Below are 21,745 nucleotides of genomic sequence, written 5' to 3' on the forward strand. Positions count from 1 at the left end.
TTTTTATGTTTTATTTATTTCTAGGAGAGAGAGAGAGAGACAGCGCGAGCAGGGGAGGGTCAGAGAGAGAGGGAGTCACAGACTGAAACAGGCTCTAGGCTCCGAGCTGGCAGTCAGGACAGAGCCCGACGCGGGGCTCGAACCCACGAACCGCGAGATCATGACCTAAGCGAAAGTCGGACGCTTAACCGACTAAGCCACCCAGGTGCCCCTGTACCCCTCTACTTTCTACAGAGAGCTTGCTTAGACCCTTTAGGATGGATGGCCCAGCCCATGGTTCTCAGCCTTGACTGCACATCAGAATCCCCTGGGATGCTTTAAACAAATCCCAGGGTTCTGGCCACACCCTCAACCAATTGAGTCAAATTCTGGGAGTGGGACCGGGTGTCAACAATTTTTAGAAGCTAGCCAGTGTGCAGCCATGGCTGAAAACCGCCACCCCAGAGGTTGTTTTCTTTTAAGAAGGGTGTAATGAGAACCATGGGCAGAGCCAAGTTCTGTTTTCTCAGCAGCAGCACCAGTAATGAGGCATGAACTCAGACCCTGGGGGGATCAAACTACCACAGGAAAGCAAACTACAACCCCAGTGGAAGCCAGGCATTGAGAACATAGATGGAGATGTTACTGATTTGGGAGTTTCATGATTTGAAGGGCGTCTTTGGTTCAATGTCATTTATTCCTATGTGGCTGTAACAGGCCTGATGAAGTTTTAGCAGATAGAAGTAATAGAAGCATAAGGAAGACATTCTTCTCTCTGGGGATGTTTCCTCAGAAGAGAATCTGGTCCTGTCAGAAGGCTTTTGATTAGATGGTTGAAAGGTAATTATAATACCTGAAAAATGAAAATCTCTGATGCCTGGGGCCTCTGGCAGCAGAGTCTTCTGGAGGTACGTACTCATGTGGTTTCTGCTGCTTCTCTGTAGGAAGGGTGGCTGCCTCATCTGAGAGGTCCAGACCTTGGAAGGATGGACCGGCTTCTTTTCTGTCTTCAGCAGAGCCCGTGTTCCCAGAAGAATTGGGTTCTAATTCACAAAATGAGAGCCTTTCATAGCTGAAGTGCCGCCCTCTTGTGTGTATATTAAGGAACCACATCTCAGAAAGGAGCTTACAATTTGAACTACAAATTCTGATTATGAATTTTTCTTCACAAATCCTGACCAAACTTGTAGAAGTTGGTAGAGTGTACCAAGTGTTTTTGTGTGCTTTTGTTGATGTTTTTCATAAAGTGTTATTTTTTTTAAGTTAGTTCTCACTTAGTTCTTTATAACTTATTCTGAAATATTATGTTCATTTATTCTTCCAATAAATATTTACTGTGTGCTTAATGTGTGCTAGGCACTGAAGTAGGTGCCGAAATGTTTCTTTTCTTGCTTTTTCTTTTTCTTTCTTTCTTTCTTTTTTTTTTTTTTTGATGGAGTTTGCAGTGACATTTTAAAAACCAATAAATTCTAACCCTTACTATACTTTGGAGCTTACCATTTGGTGCTTTTTATATTTTATGTTTTCATGCAACTATTCTGGCTCCCTAAGTGAACTGTATACTCTCAGAGGAACTATTTTATCTATTTTATTCTTTGTGTCCAAAAATGGAAATTAACAGTTCCATTAAGTATCTGTAAATGGCAGTGTTGGATGGCTGGGCCAGTGACAGCTGGTAGATTTGTTAATTAAACTGCAGCCCATGTTTCTGATGTGTCTTATTTGTTTTGGTTTTAGAAGACAGTGGCATATGGGGTGCCTGGGTGGCTCAGTCGGTTAAGCGTCCGACTTCGGCTCAGGTCATGATCTCGTGGTTCGTGGGTTCGAGCCCTGCGTCGGGCTCTGTGCTGACAGCTAGCTCAGAGCCTGGAGTCTGCTTCAGATTCTGTGTCTTCCTTTCTCTCTGACCCTCCCATGCTCACGCTGTCTCTCTGTCTCAGAAATAAATAAAACGTTAAAAAAAAAAAGAAGACAGTGGCATAAGCATTTCTGCCTTCAGTCCTAATCTAATCTGCTCTTTTGAACATGTCCTTAGAATGTGATACCAGTCATTGTCCAAATAAGAAAACCCTGAGAAAATGTTTCCTTGTTCTGACATTGTGTGTCACCTTAGCTGTGGGCTCCTCTCTATCTTAGATCCCTGATCTCTGCTCTTGCCCTTTGGGCATAATGTAACCCCTTGGTTTGGAAAGAGCACCAAGGGGCTCTCTAGTCAAAGTCCCGCTGATGCAAATATCAGTCCTCCCATAGTATCCCCGGGGCTTCTCCTTGCCTCTCTTTCTTCAGCCAGAACCATCATCAGCTTATAATTGCTAATAGAATGAAGCCACTGCTAAAATCCTTCTTAGGGCATCGAAAGCCCTCTGCCATCTTATCATCTCAACCCCTACCTTCTCCTTTAGTCTTGTCTTCTACCTCTTCTCATTCCACATCGTGCACCACAGCCAGAGCAAGGGCTGGAAGCCCCCAGGACACCTGCTGCTCGCTGCTCTCCAGTCTTTGCTCTCAGGGCGCCAGAGACACCAGAACGGCCTCCTCCCCTCATCTTTGTCTTTTGATATCGTAGGGGATCCTTCAAGTCTAATCCAAATGCCACCTCTTCCTTGAAGGTTCCATCAATTCTGCTGTTTCCCTGCAGTTTGTTCACGTCCTCATTTGAAATAATGCCTCGGGGCGCCTGGGTGGCTTAGTCGGTTAAGCGTCTGCCTTTCACTTAGTTCATGATCTCGCGGTTCGTGGGTTCGAGCCCCGCGTCGGGCTCTGTGCTGACTGCCAGCCCAGAGCCTGGAGCCTGTTTCAGAGTCTGTGTCTCCCTCTCTCTCTGACCCTCCCCTGCTCACGCTGTCTCTCTCTCTCTCTCTCTCTCCTAGAAATAAATAAAAATATTTTTAAAAAAATTAAAAAAAAAAAAGAAATAATGCCTCATTTTGCCTTTAAGTATTTGCACAAGTATTTGCCTTCAGACCTTCCTTAACTTCCTACTCTCCTTACTTCCTGATCACTCACTCTGTGCCAAGCACTAGGGATATAAAGATGTATCAAACATGTTGTGGTCCCTGCTCCAAAGAAGTTTACAGTCTGGAGGAGGAAGCAGACATGTAAGCAACCAGAAGGAAAATTTCAGCAGAGTGAAGAGTTTTGTCTCTTTTATCCACTACTGAATCCACATGGCCTACAACAGTGCAGAGAACATAGTTACCACTCAATAAATGTTTGTTGAGCGAATAAGCTATCAGAAGTGTGTGTGGATATATATGCACATGTATATACATATATATACATATACCTGTATGTGTGGATATAAATATATGGAAAGGATAAAATAAAGTCCAGTAAGACTGCAGAGGAAGGAAGACTTTGCTGAGTCAGTTTCTTTTTTATTTTTCTTTTTTTAAATTATTTTATTGTCAAATAACAATATATATGAAACCCAGTGCCTCTTTTTTTTAATGTTTAACTTATTTTCGAGAGAGATAGTCAGAGTGTGAGAGGAGGAGGAGGGGCAGAGAGAGAGGGAGACACAGAAACCAAAGCAGGCTCCAGGCTCTGAGCTGTCAGTACAGAGCCTGATGTAGGGCTCGAACTCATGAGTTGTGAGATCGTGACCTGAGCCAAACTCAGATGCTCAACCGATTGAGCCACCCAGGTGCCCTGCTGAGTCAAGTTCTTATTTTAGGCAAGGACTAGGTCTTAACCTTCTTTTTCCCATGTTTCCTACACTGACCTTCATGCATCCTGGTAGCTCAGTAAATGTTTATGGCATTGAACTGAAGCTGTTCCTAGCTAATCTGGAACTCTGGGCCCTCACTTCTCACCTGCTTTGCTTAGCCTAGATTGAAAAACAAATAGTCCTGGTGCTGATGCCAAATCTTTTCCCTCCCCTACCATCTGCTTCCTTAATGAGATGACCCCAGGGGATTTGGAAGGCCTTTGCTTTTATAAAAGTGGAACTAGAACTGTCCACAGAGTGGCCTCTGCTTCTAGGGCAGCCTCCCAGGGACTTGTCTAGAATGGGTCCGGTATAGCTTTGCTGCATGGCTGCTCAGGCTGGTGGCGTTTGCTTCCCATGTGCAGGGCATTACTTTATCAGTCTCAGGAAACTCCAATCAGGGTCATTTGCTTCTAGAAAAGCCTGGAGCTGGGCTGTGTGAGGTTTGTTGAGTAGAAATGGCTGGATCACTGGACCTTCTAGGACCTTGTAAGTAATTAACTCAAATCTACAGTCCTTGAGAACTCGTCATAGAGCCGGCACTGACCTAGGCAAATGGGACCTTCGGTGGTGAGGGGTGAAAGGCCCAATGCTGCCTTCAGCAAGCGCATAAGCCAGTAACTACAGAACAGGGTGAGATGTGACCAGTGCCAAGCCAGAGGATGGTCTTGGAAGTCTGAGCTGCAACATTGAGGCTCTGTGTGTTGAGAGATTTGGGGGTGTGGGTGAGAAAGGACATCCTGTCCGAGGAGCGGTGCCGTGGAAGAAATAAGACGAGCATGAAAACCAAGGGAGGCAGAGCCACATGGAACCCACATGGTGGGAAGCCAGCACAGTAAAGTAAGGCTAGGTAATTATCTGGCCTCTGTCCCTTCCGTGAGGGAAACCCATGTGCCTTCCAGATGCTCTCAGAAATGGCCCAAAGCGCCAGGGAGGCAGAGACCCAGGTTTTAAGCCTCAGGTCTTCCATGGACCAGCTGTGTCTCCTTGGACGTGCTATGCAGCCTTACTGGGCCTCTGATCCTAAGCTGGAAGTGAGTGGGAGGCACACGTGCAATGTGAGCCCCTTACCAGCTGGAGGTTGTGGTTCCTAAGTTGTATCTCCTCCCTCCGCTGGAGCCCCATGTCCTGGCCAAAGTCTGTTCTTGGGCTGTTTGTAGTGCAGATGCCCTGAGTGAGGGCTGATTGACCAGGGGGAGTGGGGGGCGGCCGCAGGCGAGAAGGGAAACAGGGTGGGCACAGAATGCAAGATGGTCTGAGCTTGCTTTCTTACCGTCTGTCAGTAGTCCTTGCTCCTTTGGCTGCAAACGGAGAAAAAGAGAGAAATTAAGCCTGGTGGTTTTAGAATGCTATTTGTACTGTGTCTGCCTTAGGATTTAGCAGTGTAAACCTCCAATAAACTATTTACACATTTATTTCCAATCCAGTGGGCTCAAGACTTACATGAGAGCCTTTGATGTGTTACCATAACTTACTGCATAATTGCCGTTTTCTTTTAGTGTCTACACCTGTCAGAAGGTTGGATCCTTACATTGTGCCTTTATCTTTCACCATGTTAAGATTCTTTGTTTTCTTGCTTCACCAAATCACATTTAGATTTGCCTTCTATTATAACACAGACTGCCTCATAGAAAGTACAGTTTTCCATTCAGAATCAGACTTGTGGAAAGTAATCAAAAGAAGGGAGATGATTAATCATTATTCCATTATTACTGTCCTATTTTGTCTCCTGGCAATGGCTGAGGAGTTTCACTCCCATCTCTTTGTGTCTGTCCGATGAGTGCTGAAAATCTCTGTGAGAAATGACAAGGCCACCTAGTTTGCGTGTGGAACCTTCTTTTCAGATGTTCCGTTCAGCTACTGATTCCCCCTGAAGTGAGCTGGGGATATTTCCCCCTCAGAGACAAGGCTAGCTTTGGATTCCCAATCAGTCTCTGAGAGTCTGAGCATTGAAAGTGTGGGAACATACAAGTTGGTCCGCTATGAGGCAGCTATGTGAGCTTGGAGTTTCTCTGTGCCCCAAGGCTGGTTTGGGGTATAAATCCTCTAGTATGGCTGACGGACTTTCCCCAGGGGATCGCTTGTTCATGCCACTTCAGCTTCATGACCTTCCATCATAACACCACAGGATCGAAGGCATTTAGAGTTAAGAGGAGCCGTGGAGGTGTGAGCAAACCCTCTCCTGTGGTGCTGGGATCCCCACTCTGCTGTCTTGGAACGTCTTTATCCTCATCTTTCCTTACTTTTGCTCTGCCAGTTTGGACAGGTTAGCAAATTAGTATGGCTGCTGGCTTCCTCTACTGAATCCAAATAGGAGAGATTGGGGAGTTGAGCTGTCAAAGAACTTAGAGCCATAGACAGTAAATAAAGGGTAGCTGCTCAAGTATAAGCACAGGGCCTGGGGTAGAAGCACATGGGTAAAAGATGAGGTTGGGGGTGGTGGGCCCAGGCTACAGCCCTGCACTCTTCCTGATCCGAGAGGCTGTTTTCTTCTATCCCACCCTTTATGGGGGGAGGCCAGCTTTCACCCCATCCTCAGGAACCCATTACTAGGCAAGGGAATGAAAAATGAGCTTACACACAAATCATATTTCTTTTTCTATTAAAACATTTTTAAATGTTTTATTTTATTTTATTTTATTTGAGAGATAGAGAGGGCACAAGCAGGGGAGGAGCAGAGAGAGAGGGAGACACAGAATCCAAAGCAGGGTCCAGGCTCTGAGCTGTCAGCACAGGGCCTGACATGGGGCTCGAACTCACGAACCCTGAAATCATTACCTGAGCCAAAGTTGGACGCTTCACTGACTGAGCCACTCAGGCATGCCACAAATCATATTTTTGTCAAGAGCACAAGAACTAGGAAAGATAGACAAATCAGAGCAACTGCTACTCCAGGAAGCAGAATAGAAAAAGCAAATAAGAAAGTGAAGTGAAAAACGTCAGCTAGATGCTCTAATAAGACACCCTTCACTCATATCCCCCGACCCCCAACAACCATAATTCGGCACCTGGGCAGGGTCACCCCTACCTTTGGGCCCTGAAATGGCCTGCAAATCAGCTCGAGCCCTTCTTGGCCATATTCTGGGGGCCTCTGGAGGTGATGCCATCAAGATGGTGACGTAGGTTGTTCCCAAATTCAGTCCCCCTCTCAAGCAGACCAACTGGCAACTATCCACAGGCAAGACACCATTGTGAAAATTCCAGAACCCAAGGGTGAGGCTGAAGCACCCCTTGGACCACAGAGATTGAGAAAGACAGCATTAGAAAGTAGGAGGAGCAGTTTCACTTTGACGATGTTGCCCCCCACCCCCCCAGGCTGGCACAGGGATCACTGGGGGAATTTGCTGGACTTGACCCCTGAGGGATAGACAGAGATGGAGAGGGGGAACACAGCTTAGCGCAACCAGCACTCAGATCTTCGTGGATCACGGGTCTACATGCAGTAGCACCTGGGTGAGATGCTAACCAGAAGCTGTGCCCATCTACTAAGTCAAGCCCATGGCCCTGTGTGGCCAGGGAGCTTGGCTGGCCATTCTACCTGATCTGAGTCCCTAACCAATGGGCCATGGAGCCCATTCTATAACCTCAGCCAGGCAAGGAAGCAAATTCACAGCCCCATACAACTGCGGAGCAGAGCCTCCCATCCTGCCTGACAGGAAGCCTGGTCGGAGAGCCTTGGCAGCTGTGGATCCCTCCCTGCAGCCCTGGTCAGGTGGGGGACCAAGTCAGCAGCCCTGCCAAATTGTGAGCTATGCTCACATGACCTGAGAGACTGAATGGTGACCCTGTGCAACCTCGGATCCCAGCCTCTCGTGCTGCCCAGGCAGTGACTTTGCCCGACTGAGGTGCAGATGCTGTGGCTTCAATCTGCCAAGGTTCCTGGACAGTGACTCCACCCAACCTCAAAGCTGTCAAAGGTTTAAAATAGCCACGCTAAAACCAATGAATCACTGAAGGAGTAATCAGTAAAAATTATTGGGCACAGAGTTTGCGAACCGGGGGCCCTCAAACCAGAACATGGAATGAGTCTCAGGGGTGTTTTGTTAGAAGGCAGCTTATGTAGTGAGAAAGGAGGGACTCCCAGTAACTGGTTAGTCAGGACGAAGAATCACACATTCGCTGTTTCCATTAGTTGGGTCATCAGGCTGGAGGGCTCTGTAATCACCTCTTCAACATTCACGTGGTTTTTGTGATTTCATCCAGTTGTCTGATCCTGACGGATAGATACCCTTTGGCATATAAGTGGAAGCCAACAAACATTTAGAATCTTTGAGAATATACAATGCACTTGAGAGGTTAATATGGTGATTTTAAAGAGAACAGCCAAGGATAGAAAAATTCCCCAGAGTGCAGATTCCCAGGAGCCAAGATTTAAGCAATTACATAAGTCAAATGGGTTTTAATCAGATTCAGGCTTTACCTCCCTAAGTCAATGTACAATTTTCCCGAAAGTTATGTACATAGGCACAACAGGATGTGTTAGCAAACACACATCCTCGTGATCAGGTAGGACAGGGTGAACCTGATGTTGTATTTCAGGAGGCACTATTGCAGGTGGACTTTCACCTAAACATTAGGCCTCTGTATGATGCGATCAATCAGATATTTTAATGAGAGACATTTCTGTGGAAATGAAAGGAAAACAAAGGTTAATAGTTTGAGCAAATTATTAATCCAGTTTTCTGCGTTTGGCGAGCAGCCAGTGAGAAGATTTCTAGATGCCGGGTTCTGAGCATCTTCAGATGGAGGAAAGCAAGCAGTGGAAATCAGACCGATTTTCCTGGTTTGCAGTATGAATGAATGTGCCTGGTGACCTTTCCGAGTTGCTGCATAGCAACAGGGCTGAGAACTGATCACACACTGAGTTGTTGTGGAGAGGTCTCTGAAGTGTATATCAAGCTGTTCAGTTTTAACCGGCATGGCTTTGGAAAAAGTGCGGCTTTAGTTTTGCAGCGACTGCAAGTCAAAATAGTGGGAGAAAATGGCAAATGTTAGTTTGGAGAACTTGAGCCACCTGTTGGAGGAAATTAGAATACAGAACCCAATTCAGTTTACAGGTAGAAAGTAATTTTCAAAGGCAATGAACAGTGTTAGAATCTTGTATCTATGAAGGTATGTTACTGAAATATAATTTTTTCCTGCATCATCATTTCCATTTCTATCAAAGATAGCAATAGTAAGATGAATTTGTTTATACATTAAGTCTAGTTTTAATAAACTTGGCTTGATTATAGATGTAAATACAGTAAGAATAGTGATTGACCATATAGGCTCTTTTATATTTTATTTATTACAAAAAATTAGTTTTTATTTTTAATTATTTTTTCTTTTTGAGAGAGAGAGGGCACAAAGCAAGGGACGAGCAGAGGGTGAGGGAGGGATAGAATCCCAAGCAGGTGCTACACTCAGTATGGCTAGATCCCATTATCATTAGATCATGACACAAGCCAAAATCAAGAGTCGGACACTTAACTGACTGAGCCACCCAAGCGCCCCACCATATAGGCTCTTTTAAATCTGGAAAACAAAACATTAAAGAACTAGCTCTGCTTTAAATGAAGTCATAAAAATTATAATCATCCTCATTAGTTCTTTTAGTCTTCTGTAATTAATTCTTACTGATCTTGATCTTACATTAGCAGTTTTAAATATTCATGTGTTTTCCATCAAAGTTTTAGAAATTCTTACCCAGTTTAGTGGATCTCACAGTTATCAGAATCTTGCATTCTAGAGTACTTGCCCATGAATTTCTCTGAAGGTGAAACATATTTATAAAAGTCTCAGGTTAAAACCGTAACTATAAATGACAAAAGACTTAAAAATGGCCATCGTTAAAGGTCAGATAAGAGTTCATTATAATGTAGGGGCGCCTGGGTGGCTCAGTCAGTTGAGCTTCCGACTTAGGCTCAGGTCATGACCTCACAGTTTGTGGGTTCGAGCCCGTGGTGGACTCTGGGCTGACAGCCAGCTCAGAGCCTAGTACCTGTTTCAGTTTCTGTGTCTCCCTCTCTCTCTGACCCTCCCCTGCTCATGCTGTCTCTCTCTCTCTCTCAGAAATAAATAAAACATTAAAAGAAAGAGTTCATTATAATGTAATTGACAGAGNGTTTTCCATCAAAGTTTTAGAAATTCTTACCCAGTTTAGTGGATCTCACAGTTATCAGAAACTTGCATTCTAGAGTACTTGCCCATGAATTTCTCTGAAGATGAAACATATTTATAAAAGTCTCAGGTTAAAACTGTAACTATAAATGACAAAAGACTTAAAAATGGCCATCGTTAAAGGTCAGATAAGAGTTCATTATAATGTAGGGGCGCCTGGGTGGCTCAGTCAGTTGAGCTTCCGACTTAGGCTCAGGTCATGACCTCACAGTTTGTGGGTTCGAGCCCGTGGTGGACTCTGGGCTGACAGCCAGCTCAGAGCCTAGTACCTGTTTCAGTTTCTGTGTCTCCCTCTCTCTCTGACCCTCCCCTGCTCATGCTGTCTCTCTCTCTCTCTCAGAAATAAATAAAACATTAAAAGAAAGAGTTCATTATAATGTAATTGACAGAGAAATTTGGTTATCTGTGATATACTACATTTTAAGACAGTAGCTGGAATTATGGCTCATAACCCTATACTGACACAAATCAGATTCCCAGGAACTCCATATAATTTCTAGAACATTTATAGGAATAACTTCCATGAAAATATTTCCTAAAGAAAGTTTAGTACCACTTCTTCTTCTTTTTTAATGTTTATTTTTGAGAGACAGAGACAGAGTGTGAGGCAGAAGGGACAAAGAGAGAGGGAAACACAGAATCTGAGGCAGGCTCCAGGCTCCTAGCTGTCAGCACAGAGCCCGACACGGGGCTCAAATCCAGGAACTGTGAGACCATGACCCATGCCAAAGTCGGATGCTCAACCAACTGAGCCCCCCAGGCGCCCCCCAGTATCACTTCTTATTTGACAATGCTTTCATGAAATTTAACAGATGCAAAAGTTACATAGTTGTTTTAAAAAAATAAACAACATGGGGCACCTGGGTGGCTTAGTCGGTTAAGCGTCCGACTTTTGCTTAGGTCATGATCTCGCGGTTTGTGGGTTCGAGCCCCGCGTCGGGCTCTGTGCTGACTGCCAGCTCAGAGCCTGGAGCCTGTTTCAGTCTGTGACTCCCTCTCTCTCTGACCCTCCCCTGCTCACGCTGTCTCTGTCTCTCTCCTAGAAATAAATAAAACATTAAAAAAAAATAAACAACTTAGCTCTTTTATTAGAGCAGATTTGGTTTTCTTAGAAAGTTCAAAAACTTGATAAAGATGAAACATATAATCTTTGTTTTTATGCAGAATACATTTATAGTAAAGAAAAATCTGTTTAAAGACCAAAATCTAAGACAACTCTGTCATTTTAACAGAAAGAAAACCAAATTCTAATTTTGCACCAGTATACTTTTAATATTCTTTTTTTTCTTTTTTAACTTTAATAAATCCATTCTAATCTTAGCTTGACCACACATAAAATTCCTTTCTCAAGATTCCTTTCCCACAAACCTACTACAGCTTTCTCTATCTATAGAGGTTTTGGTCTTTTTCCTTCTTATTCTGCAGCAATCATTTTCCTTTAGGATAAAGTTACCTTCTTTCATTCCTCTTACCAAAAATGCATCTCTGTTCCTTATAACCTTGTTTTATCGAAAACATGCATTCTATTTTTCATATAAAGTCATTTTTTCATCCTTATGATTTCTAATAGTTTTATAAAAAACAAAAATAAACCCAAAACTCCCCCAAACCTCTTATTTAAAAATTTTTTAATTTTATTTATTTAAGTAAGCTCTATTCCCACTGTGGGGCTTGAACTCATGACCCCAAGATCAAGAGTTGCATGCTCCACCGACTGAGCCAGCCAGAAACCTCCAAACCTCTTTTCTTCTGCTGATGATTTCAACTTTATTAGTTCAAATATTATGTTCTCAATTTCAAAGCTTATGAAGCTTATCTAGAAAAGAACGCAAGGCAGTGATTAGAATAATTGCAGATATGCCCTCCTAGGATAGCATCATTGCCTGTATGCTATGTTAAAAGAGTATTAACTCCTATATAATGCAGTTAAAATAAACCATAGTCCTTTTGGAAGTTATGAGAGTCACTCGTTTCTGTTGGCTCATCCTGCCACTGCTTTGCTACATTGGGAATGACAGAGCAGGCAGAGGCAGCACGTTACTGCTGAAGAAGGTTGCTGCTCTATGTTGAACAGGCAAAATACAGATTTAAAGAACGAGTCAACAACTTCTAAACTGATGCAGGAGCTATAAATATCTGGAAAACCAGGAGCAGAATCCCCAGCCTTGCAAGTAGTTACAAGAAATGGGGAGAGTCCTTTTAAACAAAATTTGCTAAGTGGCAACACACCGGAAAAGAGAAGGTAACAAAGTCTGAAGCTATCGCACGGTGATCACTGCCCAGCCTTGAGGAGTCCCCACTGTGTGCAGCAGGACAGGAATGGTGGTTGTTCTTGTATTGGCCTCAGCTGGCTGCATAGACCCTTACTTTACTCAGTTTATTGTCTCATAAGAGCAGGGGCTTTTACCACGTTGGATCATTCCACAGCGAGAATTGCAGTGTATGTTAGGGCCCAGCACATACTTGCACATATATATGGTTTTATATATGTAACTGAAATAAAAGTTTAATAAACTGGCACATATTTTCTATTTCCAGGATATGCCATGTATGTACTCTATTTTGCATTTTATGATATTATTCTTTTTTATTTTTATTTATTTTTTAATTTTTTAAATGTTTTATTTATTTATTTATTTTATTATGTTTTATTTATTTTTGAGAGAGAGAGAGAGACAGAGTGTGGGCTGGGGAGGGGTAGAGAGAAGGAGACATAGAATCCGAAGCAGGCTCTAGTCTCTGAGCTGTCAGCACAGAGCCCCAGGTGGGGTTCAAACTCACAAACCGGGAGATCATGACCTGAGCCAAAGTCGGACGCTTAACTGGCTGAGCCACCCAGGTGCCCCTGAAATTATTCTTTTATTTACATATAGAATATAAATAAATTATCTAAAAATTATAGATAAAATGAACATATAGCTTATCCCCTTATCTGTATGGATAGATATGGATAATATGTATATCTTCTATGTAAATAAATTTTAATCATAACATCCTAATGGTCTGTGACCACAGCCGGAAGACAGGAAGTTACAGTAAACCTTCCCACCAGAGAAGAAAGCTCTTCCGGGTGTTCCCCGGCCGCTCACCTTCCAGAGCGGAACTTGCCCTTTGCCCGCCTTCTCGCAGCACCAATGCACACTCTCATAGTTCATTGACGCCTAGTACTCTAAGTGTTCTAGCAGTTTCTCTTTGGTTCATTTTGTATTCTCAGCTCTTCTTCCAACGTTTTCAGCTGCTTGACAGTTCGCATTGCTTTCTAGTGAAAATGAGGGAGCACACAACTGTAAATTGTATGTCAGCATTCTGCAGTAGATTAGCCAATTTATAAGCACATTTAAAAATTGTTAGAAATATATTCTTTCTCATAATATATTTTCTTCAGTGTGGTGTAAAACATGTTTATTAATAGACCCCCAATTATTTTGTCTCTCTGTAAAAATTAAAAAGCCAAAGGTAGGTAAACTTATGTTTAAAATTTAGTGTTTTTCTTATTTGGAAATGATTTAGATATTCAGTGAATATCCACTATTTAGTTTAACTTAGTGTGAACTTTGATATTATTTATATGTATTTAAATTGCTTGCTTTTAACAGTTACGCTTGGATTCGATCTCAAAATTACCATCACCTTAAGTTCTTTTGCTTTTTGACAAATTTTGAAGAAATGTCTCATTTATTAAAACAACAAATTTAAATTAGCTTTTATTTACCAAAGATTATCCCAGATCATGTGAATTTGAAAAACATTTGGGTATACTGAGAGTATACTTAATTTATATGCATGCTTAATTTTCTTTGAGCCAATTAAGTAGATCTCTTTACAAATTAATTTTGGCAATACCTTTGGAGATAGAAAAAATATCCCATATCTACTCTAGACACACATAACATAGAGATAGACATGGAGATCGTATAACTTTTATTTTAAAAACTTCAGCCATAAAAAAAAAAGTTTAGCCGTGTCTCAGGTACAGCACTCAAAAGTATAGTCAAATCCAGGGGTGCCTGGGTGACTCAGTCGGTTAAGTATCCAACTTGGGCTCACGTCATAATCTCGCTGTTTGTGAGTTCAAGCCCCGCATCTGGCTCTCTGCAGACAGCTCAGAGCCTGGAGCCTGCTTCGTATTCTGTGCTTCCGCCTCTCTCTGCTCCTCCCTTGCTCGTGCTCTGTTTCTCTCTCAAAAATAAATAAACATTAAAAAAAATTTTTTTAAATAGTTGAATCCAAATGGTGTTTCTGGTAGATGGACCAAGTTAAGTAAGGTTGGCTCTCAGATGGTTTTTTACTAAAGAGTTTTTATTTGTATGCTGCAGGAACCCTTTCAGAACTGTCTTTGAAGTCATTTTGTCTTTTAGAAGCCTCTGCATACCAAAGAATGAATTCCATTGTCTCTGTGAACTTTGGAATCCTCTCTTTTAAGGGTGCCCCTTAAGATGGACCTATCTAGAACAAAGATTCCCCAGAATGGCCATTGTGATTCTAAATTATTAATAAGTTCATCCATTTTGCCAGAAAGGCACAAGATCCTGGTCCAAGGACCAGGGTGGAATCTTATATTCCGTTTGGATTTCCTAAATCCCAAGGGGCTCTGTTTTCCAACAGCTGTTCTAAAACTTCTAGAATCACGTTGTTTCCCCTGATTTTGAAAAGGATAGGTGATTTACCCATCAACAAACAAAAACAGAAACCAGAAAGCAAACAGAAACAGAAGACAAGTGTGCACAGCACAGTTGGAGAGAGCTCAGAATGCATAGTGGAGCTCAGATTCAGGAGAGACTTACCTCAAGCTCCAGGGTTGGGGAGAAAGCCGTGAGCTCACTGGGCCTGTGGGTACCAACACTTGGTTGCTCACTGGAATTGGATTTGGTGCTGGTCTTCCGTGGATCCCCCTTCTAACTCCATGAAATGACAGAAGTTCAAAATAGCCATTGTAAAACCAGTGAATCACTGAAGTGGTAATTAGTAAAAATGTATTGTGTACACACCACAATGAGAGCATTTGGAAAAAGTTTACAAGCAGGGAGCACTCAAACCAGAACATGGAATGCGTCCCAGGGGTATATTGTCAGAAGGCAGCTTATGTAGTGAGAAAGCAGCCACTGTTTATTCTTCATGGCGATTGGTTACAGTGTTACAGTTTTCAGTGGTTACCTCAATACCAGTTTTAAGAAACAGTTGAAGTTTGCTTATCAAGCAAAGAAATGATCCAAGTCAAGTTGGCCTCCCAAAACAAGCTAAACTGAGCTTTGCCTGTGTTACTAAACTGGTTATATTTGCTCAGGGAAACTTCAAGGCTAGGCTCCATCTGTCCTTGATTTTAACAAAGCCCAGACTGTGGCCACACCTAAACACGGAGGCCTGCCAGTGACACCATCCAGTCACAGACCACAGCCTGAGATTCCACCGGACGGAGAGCAGTTGCAGAGCCTGGCCCACAGCACTGCTCCATCGTGGAATCCAACCCCCACCCCCCTCCGGCCCTGCCAGGGAACACAGCCTGTGAACTTACTGGACCAAAGGTGATTACGAGCCCAGTCCGTGGCTCTACAGAAATGGAAATACAACGTACTCAAACTTCTGGGATGTTGCAAAGCAATTCTAAGGGGAAATTTTTAGTACTATCAGTGTGTATGTTAAGAAAAAAAGACAGATCTCAGTTAAAGAATCTACCTTTACATCTCAGGAACTAGAAAAAGAAGAAAAACCTAGCCCAAAGTTAGCAGAAAATTTGAAGTTAAAATAGTAAAGATTAGAGCAGAAATAAATGAAATAGAGAATAGGAAAATAATAGAAGAGATTAACAAAGATAGGAGTTGATTCTTTGGAGAGAGACAATTGACAAGAGTTGGAGTTACACTCACCAAGAGAAGAAGAGAGAAAACTCAAATAATGAAATTATAAGTGAAATTATAAATGAAAGAGGAGATATTACGAGTAATACCACAGGAATATAAAGGACACAAGAGACTACTATGAGTTACTATGCCAACAATTGGACAATCTAGAAGAAATGGGTAAATTTCTAGAAACAAAAAAACCTGCCAAGACTGAACCAGGAAGAAATAGCAAATAGACCAAACGGTAAGGATACTGAATCAATAATCAAATACAGAAAAGTGTAGGACCAGATGGCTTCACTGGTGAATTGTACCAAATAGTTAGAGAAGAATTCTCAAACTTTTCTGAAAAGTTGAAGAGGAGAGAACACTCTCTAACTCATTTTATGAGGCTGGCATTCCCCTGATACCAAAGCCAGGTAAAGACCTCACAAGAAAAGAAAACTACAGGCCAATATATCAGATGAATATATATGCAAAATTTGTTCCTTTTAAAAAAGTTTTTATTTAAACTCCAGTTAATTAACATACAGTGTAATATTAATTTGAGGTGTACAATTTAGTGATTCAATACTTACATAGATACAGCACCTGTTGCTCTTCACAAGTGCAAATTCCTTTTTTTAAACTTAAAATATTTTTATTTTATTTTTGAGAGAGAGACAGAGTGCAAGCCGGGGAGGGGCAGAGAAAGAGGGGGGCACGGAGTCCAAAGCAGGTTCCAGGCTCTGAGTTGTCAGCACAGAGCCTGACTTGGGGCATGAACCCACCAACTGTGAGATCATAACCTGAGCCGAAGTCGGTTGCTAAACTAGCTGAGCCACCCAGGAGCCTCCAGCAAGTGCAAAATTCTTAACAAAATACTAGCAAATTAAATTCAACAGCACATTAGAAGAATCATATGCCATGATCAAGTGTGATTCATTCCTGGGCTATAAGGATAGGTTAACATATGCAAAGCAATAAATGTGATACCTCATGTTAGTAGAGTGAAAGATAAAAATCTTATGATCATTTCAATAGCTATAGAAAAGGCATTTGACAAAATTCAACATCCTTTATTGATTAAACAACAAACCTGTTGAGGCACTTGGGAGATTCAGTCGGTTAACTGTCTGACTTCAGCTCAGGTAATGATCTTGTGGTTTGTGAGTTTGAGCCCTGTGTCAGGCTCTGTACTGACAGCTCAGAGCCTGGAGCCTGCTTTGGATTCTATATCTCCCTCCCTCTCTGCCCCTCTCCTGCCTTGTACTCTGTCTCTCTCTCTCTCAAAAATAAATAAATATTTTAAAAATGAATGAATAAATAAATAACCTCTTGACAAACTGGGTAGAATGAACATACATCAACATAATAAAGGCCGTCTATGACAAGTATAAAGTACCATGCTCAATGGTGAAAGGTTGAAGCTTTTTCCTCTAAAATCAGGAACAAGACAAGGGGCCCCACTATTATTATCCTTTTCAACATTGTTGGAGTATAGGTAATCAAGAGGACGTGACTGCTAGTTGACTCTAAAGCTGGATCCCGACAGTTGAAATCTCCTCACCCCTACCCCGTCCTTGGTATGTATTCTCTACCTACCATTTGCATAGTAGGAAGTGTCCCAGGACATCGCCTCGAGAGAGTAAGGTATTGTTGAGACCATCTAGACAATATATGTAACTGAACCCAGTTAAGGCCTCTATAGAAACTTTTAAGATTCTGGTGGGTAGCTATGGAGATCTACTTATCTTGTAGCCACCCAAGAAGAGTCTCATGAATAATTTACTTTACTTATTAAACCTACCACCAGCCTGGAGTGCTCTACCTCTTTGGTTTCTCCTTGCCCTCTGTATACGGGGCCAGTTTGTGAACCGATAGACATAGTACTAGAAGTCCTATTGCCAGGGAAATCAGACAAGAAAAAGAAATATAGTCATCCAAATCAGAAAAGAAATAAAATTTTCTTTGTTTGCAAATGATATGATCTTATATACAGAAAATCCTAAAGACTCTACCAACAAACTCTTAGAACTAATGAAGAAATTCAGTAAAGTGCAGTATATAAAATAAACATACAAAAAGCAATTGCATTTGTATACACTAACAAGATACTATCAGGAAAAGAAAAGAAAAACAAAAACAATCCCACTTAAATAGTATCAAAAGGTATAAATTATTTAGGAATAAATGTAACCAAGGAAGTCAAAGATCTGTACACTGAAAACTACGAGACATTGGTGAGAGAAACACAAATAAATGGAAAGATATCTGCGTTCATGGATTGGAAGTGTTAATATTGTTAAGATATCTGTACTACCCAAAGCCATCTACAGAGTTAATGCAATCTCTATCAAGAGTCTGATGTCATTTTTCACAGAAATATTTAAAAAATCCTAAAATTCATATGGAATAGCAAAAGACCCCAAATTATCAAAACAATCCCAAGAAAGAACAAAGCTGAAGGTGTTATATTTCCTGATTTCAAACTATGCTAGAAAGCTATAATAATCAAAACAGTATGGTACTGACATAAAAATAGAAACATAGATCATTGGAACAAACCCTAGAAGTAAACTCATTCATATATGGTCAATTAACTTATGACACGGGAGCCAAGAATATTCAGTGGTAAAAAAGACAAAAATGGTATTGGAAAATAGAACATCCATGTACAAAAGAATGAAACTGGACCCCTATCATATACCACTCACAAAAATTAACTCCAAATGGATTAAGGCCTTAAAAATATAAGACCCCAAATCATAAAACTTTCAGAAGAGAGCAAAGGGGAAAAACCTCCTTGACACTGTTCTTGGCAATGATTTTTTAAAAATATTTCATCACAAGCTCAGGCAATGGAAGCAAAAATAAACAAGCAGGGATACATCAAACTAAGAAAACTTTTCTGTACAGCAAAAGAAATGGTCAACAAAATGAAACGGCAACCCATGGAATGGGAGACAATATTTGCAAACCTATCCGATAAGGAGTTAATATCCAAAAAATACAAGGTACTCACACAACCCGATCGCCTCCTAGAAAACAAACTCGCAAATAATCCAGTTAAAAAATGGACAAAGGACTTCAAATGACATTTTTTTCCAAAGAAGATATGCAAATGGCCAACAGGTGCATGAATAAATGCTTGGCATCACTAATTATCTGGGAAATACAAATAGAAACCACACTTCATATTTGTTAGAATGGCTATTACCCAAAAGACAAAAGATAACAAATATTGATGAGAATGTAGAGAAAGAACTTCTATGCACTGTGTGAATATAAATTGGTGCAGCCACTATGGAAAAGAATATGGAGGTTCCTCAAAAAATTAAAAAAGAATTACTATATGGTCCAGTAATTCCACTCTAGGTATATATTCAAAGGAAATTAAATCACTGTTTCAAGAGGTATCTGCATCTTGATGTTCATTGAAGCATTGTTTACAGTATCCAAGACATGTAAACAACCTGTCATTGACACATAAATGGACAAAGAAATGTGACACACACACGTGCACATGCACACACACACAGGAATATTATTTAGCCATAAAAGAAGGAAATCCTCTTATTTGAGGGCATTACAATAAATGAAATAAGTCAGATGGAGAATGCAAATGTTGAACAATCCCACTTATATGTGGAATCTAAAATAACCAAATTTATAGAAGCAGATTAGAGTATAGTTTTCTGGGGAGACAGGGGCAGGAATGTGTGAAGGTAGTCAGTCAAAGGATACATACTTCCAGGTATAAGATGAATAAATTGGGGGGATGATTATATTTATAGTTCCATTAACTATAGTACAGTATGGTTACTACAGTTAACAATACTGTACTACATACTTTAAACTTGTCAAGAATGTAGATCTTTAATGTTATCAACACACACACACACACACACGCATACAAGGGTAAGTATGTGAGGTGATGTATTTGTTAACTAACCTTAATGTTGTAATCATTTTGTAATGCATACATGTATCAAATTACCAGTTGTATACCTTAAACTTACTCAGTGTAATTTGTCAATTATATCTTAGTTCGGAAAAAAGTCAATAAATTGAAAATTATGGAACATGTTGTTTGGGGGGTAGGCATTGGAATATTATTTGAAATACTCAATAGATAGCAGTTTGGCAATATTCATAAAATCTTAAAGCATACTTTTGACCTAGTAATACTACCTCTACAAAATTAATCTATAGATATATGCACGTACTTGTGAAATGGTGTATATGCAAAGTTACAATATTTATTTATAGGCTTTATTAAGTGCCTACTATGTGCCAGCAGCTGGAGATACAATGATGAAGAAAACAGACAAAAATCTCCATTCTCGGGGCGCCTGGGTGGCTTAGCCGGTTAAGCGTCCGACTTTCGCTTAGGTCATGATCTCGCGGTTTGTGGGTTCGAGCCCCGCGTCGGGCTCTGTGCTGACTGCCAGCTCAGAGCCTGGAGCCTATTTCAGAGTCTGTGACTCCCTCTCTCTCTGACCCTCCCCTGCTCACGCTGTCTCTCTCTCTCTCTCCTAGAAAAAAAAATATTTAAAAAAATCTCCATTCTCTTAGAATTTAATCCCAACAGTGGGGAAAGACAATAAGAATAAATGAGTAAGACATGCTTGCCTTACATCACTTGCTGCTGCCCCAGTGTTTTGGTGCCAAGACCTGCAGAGTGGAATCTGAGCTGGAAGGGAACTAGAGTGGAGCCAAGCCAAGGGATAGCCTGGAGTGGAACTTCACCTGCATGGCACCTAGGATATCTTATTTTTTTTTTTAAATGTCTTATTTATTTCTAGGACAGAGAGAGAGAGAGAGCGTGAGCAGGGGAGGGTCAGAGAGAGAGGGAGTCACAGACTGAAACAGGCTCCAGGCTCTGAGCTGGCAGTCAGCACAGAGCCTGACGCGGGGCTCGAACCCACGAACCGCGAGATCATGACCCAAGCGAAAGTCGGACGCTTAACCGACTAAGCCACCCAGGCGCCCCTACCTAGGGTATCTTCTTTGAGGCTCTAGCACCAGAGGCAAAAAGGGCAAGTAAGTCAAGCCCAGGTTTGATTCAGGATATATCCTGAGAAAGGATATATACATAGTTCTGAACAATTTATTAACTCCTGAATCATAAATGGCTTTTTAGAGGGGCCTTCCTTTCATCTCAGAGTTCTTGTAATTTCATATTCTTAAAGAACATTACTGAAAATATGGGGTAAGGAGTTAAAAATTCTCTCCTCCATAGACAGTCTATATTAATTGATTGAAAGAGTTAGCATCAGTAAGATGACAATACTGCACAGATTTATCTACATGTTCAATGCAATCTCTATCAAAATTCTAGCTGCCATTTTTGCATAAATTGACAAGATGATCCTAAAAGTCATTTAGAAACACAGGAGGCCCAGAACAGCCAAAACAGCCTTGAAAATGAACAAAGTGACAGAACTTAAATTTCCTGACTTCAAAACTTCCTACAAAAGCAGAATAGCCAAGACTGTGTGGTACTGGCATAAGAATAGACATATGAATGAAGTGGAATTGAGAGTCCAAAATTAAGCTCATATACTACGGTAAATTTGTTTTTGATATGCATGTCAAGAAAATTCAGTGGTGAAAGGAACGTCCTTTTTTTTTTTAATTTTTTTTCAATGTTTTATTTATTTCTAGGAGAGAGAGAGAGAGCGTGAGCAGGGGAGGGTCAGAGAGAGAGGGAGTCACAGACTAAAACAAGCTCTAGGCTCTGAGCTGGCAGTCAGCACAGAGCCCGACGCGGGGCTCGAACCCAAGAACCGCGAGATCATGACCTAAGCGAAAGTCAGATGCTTAACCGACTAAGCCACACAGGCGCCCCTAAAGGAACGTCCTTTTAACAAATGGTGCTAGGACAACTGAATATCTACATAGAGAATAGCATTGTATTCATACCTCATACCACATACACAGTTAACTGAAACTGGATTGAAGACCTACACATAAAAGCTAAAACTATAAAACTCTTAGAAGAGAACATCAGAGTAAATCGTCATGACTGTGGAGTAGGTAATGGTGATTTTACTATGACACCAAAAGCACT

The sequence above is a fragment of the Crocuta crocuta genome, unplaced genomic scaffold (genome assembly GCF_008692635.1).
Source record: "Crocuta crocuta isolate KB4526 unplaced genomic scaffold, BGI_CrCroc_1.0 scaffold279, whole genome shotgun sequence".
Classification (NCBI taxonomy): domain Eukaryota; kingdom Metazoa; phylum Chordata; class Mammalia; order Carnivora; family Hyaenidae; genus Crocuta; species Crocuta crocuta.